The sequence below is a fragment of the Scyliorhinus canicula genome, chromosome 14 (assembly GCF_902713615.1).
Source record: "Scyliorhinus canicula chromosome 14, sScyCan1.1, whole genome shotgun sequence".
Classification (NCBI taxonomy): domain Eukaryota; kingdom Metazoa; phylum Chordata; class Chondrichthyes; order Carcharhiniformes; family Scyliorhinidae; genus Scyliorhinus; species Scyliorhinus canicula.
In genome coordinates, this window is record NC_052159.1 from 87,191,640 (window position 1) to 87,210,911 (window position 19,272).

Sequence of the window (19,272 nt, forward strand, 5' to 3'; positions counted from 1 at the left end):
AGAACATACATAAACAAACACATCACAACTGATGACAAGCTGCTGATACCACAAAATTCTGCTTTCATATTACTTTAATACATTTAAAAAATATACCAAGTTTGATCATTTTCTCTTTATTGCCAGGGGAAAGATAATGATTTAGTTTTATTTACCCATAGTAGGCCCTGTAGATTTGTTTCTGTAGTATGTAGAGGTAAAATTTAACACCGATATTAGAGTACTAGTTTATTCAGCAGCAATCTAGTTTTCTAATATAAATTCAGTTTCATGAACTACTAACTCACTGTTGCCATTTAAGAAATGCCAGCAGTGAATTTCCATGCAGCAAGGTTACAGGGAAGAACTAATCTGTTTTTGATGGTGATCACGGAGGTAGAAATGTTGACCGTTACCTCACAGAACCCTTTCGTCTTTGCAAAGTGTAGTGGGAGCCTTTACATCCACCAGAATTTGCAGACTAGACCTCTGTTTAATATCTCATCCTCTAACATTACAGCAATGACTCAGTACTGTACTAAAGTGGCAGACTAGATTGTGCTGAAACCTTGTAATAAGGATTAATCCATAATCATCTGATTGGGCAATGGCAGTAATATGCTGTATATGTGCATCAATCATTGAAGGTGGCAGGACAGGTTGAGAGCACGGTTGCTAAAGCATATCGCATCTCAGGCTTTATTAATAGGGGCATTGAGTACAAAAGCAAGGAAGTTAGGCAGAACCTGTATCGGATACTGGTTCAACCTCAGCTGGAGTAATTCATCCAGTTCGGGGTGCCACAATTGGAAAGATGTGATGGCATTAGAGAGAATGCAGAGAAGATTCACAAAATGGCTGGCTCCAGGGATGAGGAACTTCAGTTGCATAGATAGATAATTGAGGTTGGTACGGTTCTCCTTGAGAAGAGAATGTTGAGAGCAGTTTTGACAGAAGTATTCAAAACCATGAGGGGTCTGGTCAGAGTAGATAGGGAGATACTGTTCCTTATGGTGGAAGAATTGAGAAGCAGAGGGTACAGATTTAAAGTAATTGGCAAAAGAAGCAATGCAACGTGAGATGAAATGCCTTCATGTAGCGAGTGGTTAGGCTCAGGAATGCATTGCCTGATAATGTGGTGGAGGCTAGTTCAGCTGAGGCTTCAAGAGAGAATTTGATTATTATCTGTTAGGAAAGAATGTGCAGGGTTACAGGAAGAAGATGGGGGAGTGGGTGACAGCAGGTAAGTTGTCCTTTGGAGAATCAACGCAAACATAAAGCGTCTCCTTCGGTACTGTGACCATTCTGTGATAAAAAGTGCCACTCAAATGGAAGCCTGCCGCTTTGTATGCCCAACCTCTCGAATCACTTCATTACGATTTAATTCAGGGATACCGGTCGGTAGTCATTGAGGCATGTTGCCTGGTTCTTCTTTGGCACCGGTATGATGGTGGTCTTCTTGAAGCAGGTGGGGACCTCGGAACTGGCTAAAGATGTCTGCGAACACATCTGCCAGCTGGTCCGCGCAGGCTCTGAATGCACGACCAAGGATCCTGTCCGGGCTCGTTGCCTTCCAAGGGTTCACTTTTAGGAAGGCCAATCTGACTTCAGACTTATGCCTTGTAAGTGGTGGACAGGCTTTTGTAGGTCAGGAGGTGAGTGGCTGTCACAGGATTCCTACCTTTGATCTGCTTTGGTAGCCACAGTATTTATATGGGGAGTCCAATTCAGTCCTTGGTCAATGGTAACCTCAGGATGTTGATAGTGGGGGATTCAACAATGGTAATTGAATGTCAAGGGGGCAATGGTTCGATCCTTTCTTGTTGGAGGTAGACATTGCCTGGCACTTGAGGGACAAATGTTACTTGCCACTTGTCAGCTCCAGCTTGGATATTGTCCAGGTCATTGCTGTATTTGGACATAGACTGCTTCAGTATCTGAGGAGTGGCGAATGGTGCTGAACATTGTGCAGTCATCTGTGAACATCCCCAGTCATCTGTGAACATACTCACTTCTGACCTTATGATTGAGAATTTTCCTAATTTATCCTTTCGTTTTTCTGGAATGATTTTAAATATATAGGCTGCATTCTCTGATTCTGGGACTATGTCCCCACGCCGGTGTGAGAATGGTGGCATTTTATGCCAGAAAAACTGGCGCAAAATGGCCACCGATTCCCCGTTTTGCTGGGGGCTAGCAGGACAGCAGCGTAGAGCTCCCGGCTCCAGTTGCTGATACGCCCCGGAGAATTGCTGGGTCCGTGGCCGCACATGCACATGGTGGCGGCCTGCAACGACCGCGCTGTGCAACATGGTGGCAGCCGCTTGCAGACCCGGCCCCCAAAATAGTCCCCCGTTTGGCCGGCTCGTGTCCCCCGGACCACCCCACCGCAATGCCCCCAGCCCCCACGCCGTTGGGAACTCGGGCCGGTCGGGGGCAGAGCATCGGGGTCTGGCCTCAGGCAATGTCCTGAGGCCATCGATATGTGGCGCGGTGTACTGTGTGAGTTCTCCGCTTTGGAGGGGGCAAAGCATCGCAAAAGCGGCGCCGCCTCCGATTTTGTCGGAAACTTGGATTCTCTGGCCGGTTGCTGAATGCGATTTTGGTGTCGTCGATCAAAGAATCCAGCCCATGACCTCTGGTTACTGACATATTAATCATAGGATGTAGATGCTCCCTTATTGCTCTTCTCAAAAAGATTCATTATTTTTCATGCCTCTATGGGTCCCCTCTTAATCTATCTTGTTCTAAGGAGAACAGTCCCAGCTTTTCAAACTCTCCACACAACTGAAGTCCTTCAATCCTGACATCATCCTGGTAAATCTCCTCTGTACCCTTTCCAAGAACTTGGCATCCTTTGCATAGTGTGAATTAGGTCGGCTTAATTAAATCTTCCCTCATCACTTCTGATGGAAAATCCCCAGCAGTATGCTAGAAGCCAGGAAAATAGCACCCATCCAAGATTCAATGTTACACTGAAAAAAAAAACTCTTCCATTGTACCCAAGGGTGTAACAAAACCATTTTTATTCGTATTCTTCCTCCTCATTTTGTTGTTATGTTTCTTCCTCTCTTTAAAATCCATCAAGCATTGCTCCATTCTTTGGTTGCTGATGTGCTTGGCTAAGCTTGCGCATCTGTTGGAGTTGTTCCAGATACAGTCATTTGTGGGTAGAGTAACTGAAGTTGATTTACCCTCTAACTTACATCTTCTCCCTCCGATCAAATACTTGCTGAACAAGTTTGAAATAAAAACTCATTATGTGTTTAATCATAGCTATGAATCAGCAGGAGGCCACTGCATGGCAGAGCACAATGATACACCATCACGTTGCCCCCCCCCCCCCCCCCCCCCCCCCCCCCATGCCTAACAAGTTGTTGTTTATATTACAAATTTGACGAGTTCAGTGCTGTTGGACACATCCATGACTGGAAGGCAATCTGTAGCAAAAGTAGATTAGACAAGACTGAAGCTCAAAACTGTATCATCAGCTTCAAAACAGCAGAGACAAATGAAGCCTTAAAAGCTCTAAGGCTTCGTAACATTACTAATGACAGCTACTGACAGTGTCAGCACAGTATGGTGCAAGCCACCGAGCCATGGCAATTTGCAAATTTTATTTATATCTTTCTAGTTGATCAGTCTGTGACAGTCCTCCAGAGACTTCTTGATATTCCACTGTTACATCTCCAGGTTTGCATATAATCCATTGGACAAGGTTTATATCAAACGATAAGCAGCTAGTCTGTTCTGCATACAGATTCTGGCCCCGATTTTAACCAACCCTGACAACCAAAGTCACAAAAATTAACTTTACAACTCTTTCCTATTGGACACTCACTGACCACAATTTTTACTGAGGTGCTGACTCAGGTCGAAAATGCAGTCGCTTGGACGAAGCAAGTGTCTCATGAACAAGTCAAGTAACGGTCCAATAATGTCATTCGAGCACCAACATCCTGCAGCTAACAATGTTGTTCCATTGCAACTACAATACTAGCATTTACCACACAATATGGATAATCTCCAAGGTAATGGCAATAGCAAACCCAGTTCTTTCAACCCTGCAAAGCCCTATTTACTAACATTTGGGGGCTTGTGCCAAAATTGGGAGAGCTGTCTCACAGACTAGTCAAGCAACCACCTGACATAGTCATACTCACAGGATCATACCTTACAGATAATGTATCAGGTACCACCAACACTATTCCTGGGTATGCACTGTCTCACCGGCAGGACAGATCCAGCAGAGATGGTAGCACAGTGGTATACAGTTGGGAGAGAGTTGCCCTGGGAGTCCTCAACATGGACTCTAGACCCAATGAAGTATCATGGCTTCAGGTTAAACATGGGCAAGGAAACCTCCTGCTGATTACCACGTCCTGGCCACCATCAGCTGATGAAACAGTACTCCTCCATATTCAAGATCACTCAGAGGAAGCACTGAAGATGGCATGGGTGTAGAATGTATACTGGGTGGGGGACTTCAGTATTCATAACCAAGAATGGCTCGGTAGCATGACCACAGACTGAGCTGGCTGGGTCCTAAAGGACATAGCTGCTAGACTGGGACTGTGGCAGGTGATGAAGGAAGCAAGAGGGAAAAGCATAGCTGACCTCATGCTCACCAACCTGCCTGTTGCAGTTGCATCTGTCCATGACATGATTGGAAGTGACCACCACACAGTCCTTGTGGAGATGAAGATCCGTCTGCACATTGAGGATACCCTCTATTGTGTTGTGTGACATTACCACCATGCTGAATAGGATAGATTTCGAACAGATCTCGCAACTCAAGTCTGGGCAGCCATGAGGTGCTCTGGGCCATCAGCAGCAGCAGAATTGTACTTTATGACCTTTGACCTGTGGCCTATCCCCCACTTCACCATTAGCACCAAGCGGGGGGATCAATCCTGCTTCTAAGAAGAGTGCAGGAGAGCATGCCAGGAGCAACACCAGGCAAACCAGCAAATGAGGTGTCAGCCTGGTGAAGCTACAACACAGGATATTTGTGTGCCAAACAGCATAAGTAGCAAGTAATAGACAGAGCTAAATGATTACGTAACCAATGGATCAGATCATAAGATTTGCAGTCCTGTCGCTTCCAGCCGTGACAGGGGTTGGACAATTAAACAACCCACCGGGGGAGAAGGCTCTGCAAATATCCCCAGCCTCGATGATGGAGGAGCCCAGCACATCTGTACAAATGACAGGGGCTGAAGCATACGTAACAATCTTCAGTCAGAAATGAATGATCCATCTCAGGCTCCTCCAGCAAGCCTATCAGTTTTCAGCCAATTCGACTCACTGTACGTGATATCAAGAAATGGCTGGAAGCACTGAATATTGCAAAAGCTATAGCCCCTGACAATATTCATAAAATCCCTACAGTGTAGAAGGTGGCCATTTGTCCCATTGAGTCGGCACCGACCCTCCGAAAGAGCACCCGACCCAGGCCCAATCCCCCACACCATCCCTGTAACCCCATAACCCCATGTAACTTTTGCCCAACAGCCCCACCGAACCTTTGGATATTAAGGGGCAATTTAGCATGGCAAACCTGCCGAACCTGCACATCTTTGGACCGTGGGAGGAAACTGTAGCACCCGGAGGAAGACACAGGGAAAACGTGCAAAATCCACACAGCCATTCAAGGCCAGAATTGAACTCAGATCCCTGATGTTGTGAGGCATCAGTGCTAACCAATATTCTGGTAATAATCCTGAAGACTTGTACTCCAGAACTTGTCATTCCCCTAGCCAAGCTGTTCCAGTGCAGCTACAACACTGGCATCTACGCTGCAATGTGGAAAACTGCCCAGGTGTGTTCTATACACAAGAAACAGGATAAATCCAACCCAGCGAATTACCAACAGTCTAGTTTTGATCATTAGCAAAGTAATGGAAGCTGTCATGCGGCACATATTCAGTCACAACTTGTTCAGGGATGTTCAGGTTCGGTTCCGCTAGGGTCTCTTAATTTCTGACCTCATTACAGCTTTGGTTCAAACATGGACAAAAAAGGTGAATGCCAGAGATGGTGTGATAGTGACTGCCCTTGACATCAAGGCAGCATTTGCCCAAGTATGGCATCAAGGAGCCCGAACAGTACTGTAGTCAATGGGAATCAGGGGGAAAATGCTCCACTGTTAGAGCCATACAGAGAACAAAATTTGTTGTTGTTGGAGGTCAATCATCTCAGTTCCAGGACATTGCTGCTCGAGTTCCTCGGGTTAGTATCCTGAGCTCAAGCAAGTATTCAGTTGCTTCATGAATGGCCTTCCTTCCATCATGAGATCAGAGGTGGGGATGTTCACTGATGATAGCACAATGTTCAGCACAATTCATGAATCCTCAGATCTGAAGCAGTTCATCTCCAAATGCAGCATGACCAGGACAATATCCAGGCTTGGTCTGACAAGTGTCAAGTTACATTTGTGCCACAAAACTCTAGGCAATAGCTCTCTCCAACAGGAGAGTATTCAACCATCAACACTTACTGGCATTATCATTACATCAAAATCCTGGGGGTTACCATTGACCAGAAACTGAACTGGTCTAGCCATCTGTTCAAAGGTTAGGAATCCTGCAGCGAGTAACTCACCTCCTGATTCCCCAGAGCCTGTCCACCATCTCCAAGGCACAAGTCAGGAGTGTAACGGAATACTCTCCACTTGCCTGGATGAGTGCAGCTCGAACAACACTCAATAAAATTGGCACCGTCCAGGACAAAGTAGCCCGCTTGATTGCTCCCCCAACCACAAACATTCAACACCTCCACCTCCGCCGAACAGTAGCAGGTGTGTGTACCTTCTCCAAGATGCACTGCAGGAACTCACCAAGGTTCCTTTTAACAGAACCTTCCACACCCACAACTACTACCATCTAGAAGGACAAGAGCAGCAAATACTTGGGAACACCACCATCTGGACTTTTCCCTCGGTGTCAATCACCATCCTCGCTTGGAGATATATTGCCATTCATTCACTGTCGCTGGGTCAAAATCCAGTAATTCCCTCCTTAATAGCACTGTGGATGTACCTAAACTCAGGGAATACAGTGGTTCAAGAAGGGAGCTCCGTACCACCTTCTGAAGGGCATCTAGGGATGATGAGCAACAAGTGCTGGCCTAACCAGTTCTGCCCACATTCCGCAAATTGAATTAACAAAATGTCCTATCCACAAAAATCAGGACAAATCCAATTCGATCAATGCCAACCCATCAGTCTACCCTCGATTATCAGCAACGTGATGGAGGATGAGTTGACACTGTTATCAAACAGCATCGACCCAGCAATAACCTGCTCACAGATGCTCCTTTTGGGTCTCATCAGGGCTTCTCAGCTGCTCACCTCATTACAACCTTGGTCCAAACATGGACAAAGATAGCTGAATTCCAGGGTTGAGGTGAGACAGGTTGCCCTCTGACATCGAGGCAACATTTGACTGAGTGCAGCCCCCAAGAAGCACTGGAAAAATTGTAGTCAAGGGAATCTAGGGAAAATTCTTCATTGATTCCAGTCATATCTAAACAAGGAAAGATGGGTGTGGCCATTGGAGACCAATCATGTCAACCCCAGCATGTTGTATCTCAGTTTCTCAGGTTACTGTACTGGTGCAGACTCGATGGGCTGAATGGCCTCCTTCTGCACTGTAAATTCTATGATTCTATTCTCTGAGGCCCAATCATTTCAGCTGTTTCAGTAATGACCTCCCCTCACAATAATGTCATAAGCGCCAATGTTCACCGATGATTACACAGCGTTCAGTATTATTCATCACTCCTGAGGGGCGGCATTCTCCCCTACCTGGCGGGGCGGGGGGTCCCAGCGTAGGGGAGTGGCGGCAACCACTCCGGCGTCAGCCTCCCCAAAGGTGTGGAATTCTCCACACCTTTGGGGGCTAGGCCCGCGCCGGAGTGGTTGGCACCACGCCGACTAGCGCCAAAACTGGCACCAGCGGCCTTTCAGGCCCGCCGCCCGGTGCCGGGGCTGGCCAAAAGGCCTTCGCCGGTTCACGCGTGCACCAGTGGTGACGTCAGCGGCAGCCACCGGCGCATGCGCACTGGGGGATTCTCTTTTGCCTCCGCCATGGCGGAGGCCTTGGCGGCGGCGGAAGAGAAAGAGTGCCCCCACGGCACTGGCCCGCCCGTCGATCGGTGGGCCCCGATCGCGGGCCCGGCCACTGTGGGGGCGCCCCCCAGGACCCCGGGGGCCCGCTCTCACCGCCAATCCCGCCGCCACCGTTGCCTCGGCGGTGGGAGAGGCCTCCAAGCGGCGGGACTTTGGCCCATCGCGGGCCGGAGAATCGCCACAGGGGCCTCGCCGCTCGGCGCGGACGTCAGGCCGATCGGCGTGGGATGATTCCCGCCCCCGCCAATTCCCGGAGAATTTCTGCCACGGCGGGGGCGGGATTTTCGGTGGCCACGGGCGATTCTCCGACCCTGCTGGGGGTCGGAGAATTTCGCCCCAGATTCTGAAGCAGCTAGTGTCAAAAAGCAGCAAGTCTTGATTGACGCAGGCTTGGCTCATAACTGGCAAGTCACATTCATGCCGCCAAGTGCCACACAAAGAAAGTTTCCAACAAGAGAGAATTTAAACATCTCCCCTTGAAATTCAATGCCATTACTATTGCTGAAGCCACCACTATCACCATCCTGGGGGATACCATTAACGAGAAACTGAACTGAATTTGACATGCAAATACATGAAACACTGCATAATCTGCCATTCTACCAACCGGAATTCTCTACTATTCAGAATTTCTGATATACCCCGAATTTGAATCATCACTTCACCAACCGGAAGCGTGTACAAATTTATCTGGAACCCTTACCTGTATACTGTATTATTTTATATGTTACTGTGTTGTTGAAGATCAGACGTAAAAGGAATACAGTTTTGTGCTTCCTGAGTATTTGCATATTAGTTCATGCTATACACATTGTACTGTATTTCATGGGAAACTCCAGTAACTGCCATTTTTAATACACGTGCATATGCATTTTACTGTACTGTGGCTGGGAATTCTGTGTTAAGAAACTCACCTCCTGACTCCCCAAACTTGCCCAGTATCTTCAAGGCACAAGCGGAATATCCTCCACTTGCATGGATGGGTGTAGCTCAGAAAATTCAAGAGGCTTGGTACCATCCAGAAAAAAGCAACCCACTTGACTGACAACCAATCTAGCACCTTAAACATTCAATTTCACCATCACTGATACACAGTGGAACCAGTGTGTCCAATCTACAAGATGGACTGCAGCAACACAGTGCCAGCGGCAGGGTGGCACATTGGTTAGAACTGCTGCCTCACAGCACCAGGAACCCGGGTTCGATTCTGGCCTTGGGTGGTCTGTCTATGTGGAGTTTGCATATTGTCCCGGTGTCTGCCTGGGTTTTCCTCCAGGTGCTCCGGTTTACTCCCACAGTTCAAAGATGTGCAGGTTAGTGGATTGGCCTCTCTCAATTGTCCCTTAGTGTCCAAAGATGTGCAGCTTCGGTGGGTCTGTGGGGATGGGATGGGAAGTGGGCCTAGGTTCTTGGAAGGTGGGGGAAGACTTGATGGGCTGAATGGCCTCCTTCTGCACTGTATGGATTCTATGCAACTTGTCAAACATCCTTCAATTGCACATTCCAAACCCACAATCTCTACCACCTTGAAGGTCAGGGATAGCTGATACATGGGAACACTTCGACCTGTAAGCTCCCTTCCAAGACACCACCATTCTGACTTTGAATTATATCACTGCTCCTTCACTGTCACTTGGTCAAAATCCTAGAATTCTCTTCCTAACAGCAGTGTGGTGCACCTACACCAGATGGACTGCAGTAGTTCAAGAACGTGGCGCACCACCACCTTCTCAAGGGCAATTATGAATGGACAACAATGCTGACCTACACAGCGACGCTCCCATCTCTTGAAATAATTAAAAATATATCTAGAAGCTGAATTTTAAGCAACACTCAACTGTAAGCTCGCACTTCCTAGGTAGTTCGGAGTTTTCAATTTACATCTTGCTGATTTCTCCCCTTACTTGCTGTGTTTTCAGCACTCATTGTTTATTGTGTTTGTTTTGCTTCAATTCTTTGGATGGATTAACCTCGGACAAGTGGCAAGTGAACCATTGAGAGGAGAGGGTCTTTCCAGGCTGCTGCATATCTGCTGCATCCCCCAATCTTCAGTGCACAGCTACTTCAAGCAAGTCACCAACACCTTCTTTGTCAGAGTGAACGAGCACCGTCCCCACCATTCAAACCACTCACTTCTAAATTGGACAATTGCTTCAATCAGGCAAATTGCTTGAACCGGTTAACATTACCGCTTTTCGCTATTATCAGTTGCCGTGGTCTCAAACAAGTGTTCTACAGGTAATTCATAATTGTAAATTAATTTCAGGATAATAACTCAATCCAGCATTTTACAATGGATCACTTTTAATCATTGGTGTTTGTTTGTCATCTACTGCCCCACCTAAATTTCAATGGAATTTTAGTTCTCCTGCTGCTGCTGTTGCCTCAGTGTCTGCTGATCGAGACTCATCAGCACCAACTGGTTACAGAACCACAAACATAAACTGAGAATTGGATGAGTTCAGGGTGACTGGGAGATGTTGCCTTTTACCTCCAATACTTTCAGTGTTTCATGTTACCGATAAAAATTTTATCTTATAACTTACAAGGCACAAATTAAATAGCCAAACTGTACAAATTAAGTTGATTAGGCACAGAGACAAAATAATTAAGTAAATAAACAATGTTTTGCAGGATTAGCGCGACTGGTGTGCCGCAGGAGTTTGTGGAGAGTGTTGTCATCTTGAAAATGAAATGAGAATCCCTTATTGTCACGAGTAGGCTTCAAATGAAGTTACTGTGTGATGCACCATCGATTGCACGTGAGGCGAGTGATTTACCAAAGTCAGGCTTTAATTAACTAGAACACAGCCTGGCGATCGTCTACAGTGGAAAGGGACGATCGTCAGGCTTCTGAGCATTTATACATCGTTGATAGAGGCGTGGTTAACTCAGCCTCTCGGCCAATCGGTCGAGAGGCACATGACCGACCAGGGCCAATGGTAAGCCGACGTTCTGGCCCAATGGCAGACGAGTATGCAGATCATATCATCACATTCACCCCTTACGGAGAAGGAAGGCGGGGGGGGGGGGGGGGGGTGTGTGTGAATGAGACCCGGGGTGGGGGGGGGGGGGAAGAACTGATGATATGAGTAGCCGTCGGGAGAATAATTTTCTCTCCGTACCCTTGTCGAATTTGGGGGCTTGCCACTGGCCCAGACATAACAATATTTACAAAAGGAAGTCCATGGGACCGTAGAACTCTAGAAGGATTCGATCAGTCATTTGGTGGTCCTTGACGTCCTGGCCGAGCGCCGTAGTGGAGGAGGTGTCGTCGGATCGGCTGATGGTCCTGCTGATGTCCTGGAGTCCGGGAGCGATAGACTTCGAGTAGTCTCCGTCACCTGAGCTGGCCGCGGAGACGCCATGGATGAGGGATGGGGAAGCTCAGTGGGGTGCTGCGGTGAAAAAGGGGAGGGGGGTCTGTGGTGGGGGGGGCTGCACGCCGGCGGGTGCCAGGTCCCGGAGGGAGACCGTGTCCTGCCGACCGTCGGGGTGCTCCACATACGCATACTGCGGGTTAGCGTGGAGTAACTGGACATGCTCCACCAACGGATCGGACTTGTGCACCCGCACATGCTTCCGGAGCAAGATGGGTCCGGGGGTGACCAGCCACGTCGGGAGAGGGGATCCGGAGGACAACTTCCTGGGGAAAACAAGAAGACGTTCATGAGGTGTCTGATTAGTAGCAGTACAGAGCAGTGAGCGGATAGAGTGCAGCGCATCGGGGAGCACCTCTTGCCATCGGGAAATAGGGAGATCTCTGGACCGGAGGGCCAGTAGTATGGTCTTCCAGATGGTACCATTCTCCCGCTCGACCTGTCCGTTACCCCGAGGGTTATAGCTGGTCGTCCTGCTAGAGGCGATGCCCCTGTCGAGCAGGAATTGACGCAGCTCGTCGCTCATAAATGAGGACCCCCGGTCGCTGTGAATGTACTCGGGGTAGCCAAACAGGGAGAAGATGGAGAGGAGGGCCTTAATGACGGTCGATGTGGTCATGTCGGGACAGGGAATGGCAAAGGGGAAGCGGGAGTGTTCGTCGACAACAGCCAGGAAGTAAATGTTGCGGTTGTTAGAGGGAAGGGGCCCCTTGAAGTCAATGCTGAGACGTTCAAAGGGGCGGGATGCTTTGATCAGGTGTGCGCGCTCGGGGCGGTAGAAGTGCGGTTTGCACTCGGCGCAGATGTGGCAGTCACGGGTTACTGTCCTGACTTCCTCGATAGAGTAGGGCAGGTTGCGGGCCTTAATGAAGTGGTATAGGCGGGTCACCCCTGGATGGCAGAGGTCCGCGTGGAGGGAGCGGAGGCGGTCTATCTGCGCGGTGGCGCAGGTACCGCGGGACAGGGCATCGGAAGGCTCATTGAGCTTCCCAGGACGATACAAGATATCATAGTTGTACGTGGACAACTCGATCCGCCACCGTAAAATCTTGTCATTTTTGATCTTGCCCCTTTGTGCATTATCATACATGAAGGCTACTGACCGTTGGTCTGTGAGGAGGGTAAACCTCCTGCCGGCCAAATAGTGCCTCCAATGTCGCACGGCTTCGACTATGGCCTGGGCTTCCTTTTCCACAGAGGGGTGGCGGAGTTCGGAAGCCTGGAGGGTTCTGGAGAAGAAGGCCACGGGTCTGCCCGCTTGGTTCAGGGTGGCCGCCAGAGCTACTTCAGATGCGTCGCTCTCGACCTGGAAGGGGAGGGCCTCGTCGATGGCGCGCATCGTGGCCTTTGCGATGTCCGCTTTGATGCGGCTAAAGGTCTGACAGGCCTCCGTCGACGGCGGGAAGGTCGTGGTTTGCATGAGGGGACGGGCCTTGTCCGCGTAGTTGGGAACCCATTGGGCGTAGTATGCGAAAAACCCCAGGCAGCGTTTGAGAGATTTGGGGGTATTGGGGAGAGGGAGTTCCATCAGGGGGCGCATGCGTTCGGGATCGGGGCCTATCACTCCGTTACGCACTACGTAGCCGAGGATGGCTAGGCGGTCGGTGCTGAACACGCATTTATCCTTATTGTACGTGAGGTTAAGGAGTATTGCGGTTTGGAGGAATTTCTGGAGGTTGGCGTCATGGTCCTGCTGGTCGTGGCCGCAGATGGTGACATTATCAAGGTACGGGAAGGTAGCCTGTAATCCGTACTTGTCGACCATTCGGTCCATCTCCCGTTGGAAGACCGAGACCCCATTCGTGACACCAAACGGAACCCTAAGGAAGTGGTAGAGGCGCCCGTCAGCCTCGAACGCGGTGTACAGTCGGTCACTCGCGCGGATGTGGAGCTGGTGGTAAGCGGACTTAAGGTCCACAGTTGAGAAGACCTTGTATCTCGCGATCTCGTTTACCATGGTAGAGATACGGGGGAGAGGATACGCGTCCAGTTGTGAAACCGATTGATGGTTTGGCTGTAATCGATGACCATCCGGTTTTTCTCCCCCGTCTGGACCACCAGCACTTGGGCTCGCCAGGGACTGTTGCTGGCCTCGATGACCCCTTCCGTCAGCAACCTCTGGACCTCGGACCTGATGAAGGATCGGTCCTGGGCGCTGTACCGTCTGCTCCGTGTGGCGACGGGTTTGCAATCGGGGGTGAGGTTAGCAAACAGGGAGGGAGGGTCCACTTTGAGGGACGCGAGGCTGCAGACAGTGAGGGGGGGTATAGGGCCGCCGAATTGAAAAGTCAAGCTCTGCAGGTTGCACTGGAAGTCCAGTCCTAGGAGTGCCGGTGCACAAAGGTCAGGGAGGACAAGGAATTTATAATTTTTAAAAACCTTCCCTTGGACCGTGAGGTCCGCGATGCAGCACCCGGTGATGTGGACGGAGTGCGAACCTGAGGCTAAACCGATTTTGCGTGTTACGGGATGGACAGGGAGCGCGCAGCGTCTTACCGTGTCAGGATGAACGAAGCTTTCCATGCTCCCGGAGTCCAGCAGGCAGTCCGTCTTGTGGCCGTTGAGGTGGATCAGCGTAGTCGTTTTGGCGAGCGTGCGTGAATGAGACTGGTCGAGCTGAATGGCCGCGAGCCGTGGAGAAAATTCGTCGTCGCTGTCCGATTCCATGCTGGAGGGACCTTGCGTGGCAGATGTGAAAGTCGGTGGCCAGGATCCATATGTGGGGTGAACGGCCGCGAGCCGTGGAGAAAATCCGTCGTTGCTGTCCGATTCCATGCTGGAGGGACCTTGCGTGGCAGATGTGGAAGCCGGTGGCCAGGATCCCCAGGTGAGGTCTGTTCCCCAAGATGGCGGCGACCAGGACCCGCACGTGGGGTCGGGCGGCGCCCAGGAAGCCCTCGTGGCCGCTGGAGGCGGAGCTAGCATTGCCGGCGCTGTGAGCGGAGAGGCGCGCAGGCCGGCTCCAGGACGCCGGCTAGGTGCATCAGCTGTGGGAGGAGGTAAGGCGCGTGGGCCGGGTGCGGGGGGCCGGGGGCGGGGGGAGCCGAGTCGCGCTGCGGGCAGGCAGGGACCGGGGGGGCCCGGAGAGGCGAGCCGGTCGGGCGCCGGGGTCCGGGAGTGGGGGAGCAGGGCCGCTGTGGGCAGGCAGGGACGAGGGGGGCCCGGAGAGGCGAGCCGGTCGGGCGCCGGGGCCCGGGGGCGGGGGGGAGAAACGTGCGCGGCGGGCAGGCAGAGGCCTGGAGGGGCCGGGGAGGTGTGCATGTCGGCCGGCGGGGCGCGAGTCGGGAGCGGCTGGAGGGGCCCTGGAGGAGAGAGGGAGGCACACAGGCCGTTTGCAGAGGCCTGGGGGAGGGGGGGAGAGTGCTGTGCAGCTTCCAGAAACGCTGCAGCTAGCGTTTTGGCCTGGCAGACCGTGGAGCAGTGGCCCTTCTTCCCGCAGCTCTTACAGAGGGCGGAGCGGGCTGGGCAGCGTGAGCGAGGGTGCTTAGCGTACCCACACAAGTAGCAGCGGGGCCCCGCGGATTTATCGGGTCGCCCCGCGGCACAAGCCTGAGGGAGGCCGGGAGCGGTGGGTAGCTGGTGGGAAGCGTGCCAGGAGGCGGCCTGGCCAGGGTCATAGGTGCGAGCGCTTAGATCTGCGAACTCCAGGGAGGCGGAGAGAGTCAGCGTCTCCGTTAAACTGAGTTCGTCTCTTTCCAGCATCCGCTGGCGGATCACGGGAGACAGCATCCCAGCCACGTAAGCGTCTCTGACGAGTAGCTCCATGTGCTCTGTAGCGGACACCGCTTCACAGGCGCAACCTCTCCCCAGGGCACAGAGGGCCCGGGCGTATTGGTCTAGAGACTCACCGGGGACCTGCTTTCTGGTGGCCAGCAGATGTCGAGCGAATACCCTGTTGATCGGTTTGATGAATTGTCCTTTTAGCTTTTGTATAGCGTCATCATAATCTGTTTCGTCTTCGATTATTGAGTAAGCGTCAATACCCACGCTGGAGTGGAGGACGTGCAGCTTCTGTGCCCCGGTGGGGGGGGTGGTTGTAGATGCCAGGAACCCTTCGAGGCAAGTCAGCCAGAGTTTGAAAAGTTCTGTAGAGTTCGGAGTTTGCGGGCTGATGCGGAGGCATTCGGGCTTGATGCGGAACTCCATCTTCAAAGTTGTAGTTAATTAAATTGATGCACCATCGATTGCACGTGAGGCGAGTGATTTACCAAAGTCAGGCTTTAATTAACTAGAACACAGCCTGGCGATCGTCTACAGTGGAAAGGGACGATCGTCAGGCTTCTGAGCATTTATACCTCGTTGATAGGGGCCTCACGGTAGCATGGTGGTTAGCATCAATGCTTCACAGCTCCAGGGTCCCAGGTTCGATTCCCGGCTGGGTCACTGTCTGTGTGGAGTCTGCACGTCCTCCCCGTGTGTGCGTGGGTTTCCTCCGGGTGCTCCGGTTTCCTCCCACAGTCCAAAGATGTGCGGGTTAGGTGGATTGGCCATGCTAAATTGCCCATAGTGTAAGGTTAATGGGGGGATTGTTGGGTTACGGGTGTACGGGTTACGTGGGTTTAAGTAGGGTGATCATTGCTCGGCACAACATCGAGGGCCGAAGGGCCTGTTCTGTGCTGTACTGTTCTATGATAGAGGCGTGGTTAACTCAGCCTCTCGGCCAATCGGTCGAGAGGCACATGACCGACCAGGGCCAATGGTAAGCCGACATTCTGGCCCAATGGCAGACGAGTATGCAGATCATATCATCACACTGTGAAAAGCCCCTAGTCGCCACATTACAGCGCCTGTCCGGGGAGGCTGGTACGGGAATCGAAGCGTGCTGCTGGCCTGCTTGGTCTGCTTTAAAAGCCAGCGATTTAGCTGAGTGAGCTAAACCAGCCCCTGAGACAACCACATCTGCATTAAGGATATATGTCTCGTGGAACTGAGTTCAGAGTTGTTGAGGTGGAACCTGACATGCAGATATTGTAATAAGGGGATGAGTTATGTGAACACTTTGGCCAGAATTTTCTAGTCCTCCATGCATTGTTGCAGGCAGGATGGGAAAATCCTGGCCTTGGATCCAGAAAACAGTCACACCCCTCAGGTTAGAAGTGGTATCGACCTGATTATGGGTCATGGACAGGAGGATATGACTGTGAGCAAGGCAGGTAATATGACCCAGTTCTGGAGGAACTGGATGCATTTGGCATTATCTGCCAAGTACTTGTATGTTTTGCTTATGTGAATGATGGCAAAATCTACAGGGTGGATGAACAAACTGACCACTTACAATATAAAAATAGAGCTTCTACAAATATTTAAAGAGGATGATAATAATGTACATAAATGGAGATTCCTTCGAGACAGAGAGGAGAAATTAAAATGGGGAATAAGGAAATGGTATTTTGTGTCAGTCTTCGCATTAGAAGACATGAAAACGTACCACAAATACTCAGGAACCAAAGGTTAATGAGAGACAGGAAAAGTACTGGAGAAATTAATGGAGCTGAAAGCCAACAAATTCCATGAGCCGGATCCTATATACTAAGGTTTTAAGAGAGCTGCATGAAGAGATAGCAGATGCACTCATTGTGATTTTCCAAAATTCCTGAGATTCATTCACATGGATTGGAAGATATCAAATATAACAACAGTATTCAGGAGAGAAGGAAAACAGGGAACTGTAGAAAAATAACCTAATATCAGATGCAAAAATGCAGATGAAGGAAGTACTAGCAGGACATTTAGAAAATCATAATAAGCAGATTCAACCTAATTTTATGAAAAGGAAATTGTGTTTCATAAATCAATGCGTTTATGTCCCTGCATTGTAGGCAAAGAGGAACAAGTTGATGAAGTATATTTGGATTTTTTTAAATCATTTGCTAAGATGCCGGACAATATATTGGTGCACATGATAAGGCTTCATAGAGATGCTGAATATATTAGCACGGATAGAGAATTGGTTCAACAGAAAGCGTTGGAGTTATTGGACAATTCTCAAGTTGGCAGGCTGTTACTAGTAGGGTGTCAGGAGAATCATTGCTGAACCTTTAACTACTTGTAATCTACGGGTAGCATGGTGGCACAGTGGTTAGCACTTCTGCCTCGCAACGCCAGACCCCTGGGTTCAATTCTGGCCTCAGGTGACTGTCTGGGTGGATTTGTATTTTCTCCCCTTGTCTGCGTGGGTTTCTTCCGGGTGCATCAGTTGCCTCCCAATCCACTTGGACTGCTTGTTAATCTGGGGAGTTGTGAATAGTACTGAACAATGTACAATCTTCAGTGAACATCTCCACTTCTGAATTATAATGGAGGCGCAATCACTGATGAAATAGTTGAACATGGTTGGGGCAAGAACACTACCCTGAGGAACCCTTACAGGGACGACCAGGGACCAAGATGATTGATCTCCAACAACCCATTTTCATTTGTGTTAGGTATGATTCTTGCCAGTGGAGAGCTTTTCCCTGATTTCCATTGCATTCAGTTTTCCACATTTGCTCAAATGGTGAATTGATGTCAAGGACAGTTCACGTTTCAGTCTGCTAGAATTCTGTTAATTGCTCCATGTTTCAACCAAGTGTGTAATGAGGTCAGGAGTATAGTACCACTGGTGGAACCCAAACTGAGCATGGTTGAGCAGGTTATTGCTGCATAAATGCCACTTGGTAGCACTGCTGATGAGTGAAGTTTTCAGATTGAAGTTTGTCTTCATTTATTTATTTGTCTAATTTTATATTCTCCATCTGCCAGTGTGGGATTTAGACTCGTATCTCCTGATCATCAGCCCAGACCTCTGGATCACTAGTCTAGTAACAACTATATACAACCATAATTGTATACTTTTCATTGACTGTCTTCAACATATTGGAAGACTCTTTGCATGACAGCCTGCAACATGGACAGCTACCATGACTGTTGACATCCATGCCCTATATCAGGTTCATTCATCACCAATTGCTTGATTCACCTCATTGCATCGGGCCTCAGGGCCAAGAGTTTCTTCCCATGAAGTTGATTTTCTTCAGGCCCAGGGACACGGATGTCCATTGCTGAGACTCAATTTCTGCCCTGGCAGAGATCAATTAACTAGTATAATACAGATATAAATCCTTGTGTAGCTTTTATCAAATGCACAGCTATGATATATGTTCCTTTTTATCAGTGCCCCATTTTCTCAGCTTGTGCATTTCAGAATAATTATTGTTCTCATTGCACACAGCCATTCTGTATCCCATGTCCTCTGAAATTTTACTATGGCCTAAAGCTTGTGCTTTTGTATTTTTCTTTCTTGTGCTGAACACATATTCAAGCGTTTCATTTTATTCTTTGTTGAGTAATATTTCTTGAATGATGCATAATTTTGTGGCTCACAAATTCTTCTCTAAAATGTATTAAAAAGTAACCCCTCTCAGATGAATCTCTTTGCTAGAATGCTTTAAGCTGCATGAGAGACGCTGATAAGGTTAGTACCTTGCATTAGCAGATTAATTTCTAAATCAAAGTGGCTTTTCTGGGGGAATGAAAGCCAAAGTTACTTTCAGTTTGATTGATGTTGATCCAGTACAGTATACTATTGGAGAAGTAAATTCGATGCTAACGAAATCTTTGTGACACACAATAGAATTTATAATACCAATTGGTTTTAGGAATGTTGCAACAAACTGTGTTGAATTTTGTTTGATGCAATGAGATGAAATATTACCCGTTTGGCTGCTGTCAGCCACAGAGAAATCTGTACTTCTGGGGTTGGCCATTTGAAAAAAATAGCTCAGACAGGAGACCATGAAGTGG

The 19,272-nt window shown here is 49.4% G+C and overlaps 1 protein-coding gene across 5 annotated transcripts in view; it reads right to left on the reverse strand.

Moving 5' to 3' along the window:
- The window catches only part of grm5b (glutamate receptor, metabotropic 5b), a 772,206-nt gene that overhangs the window by 143,751 nt on the left and 609,183 nt on the right, over positions 1-19,272 (reverse strand). The gene's annotated exons all lie outside the window — the stretch shown is intronic.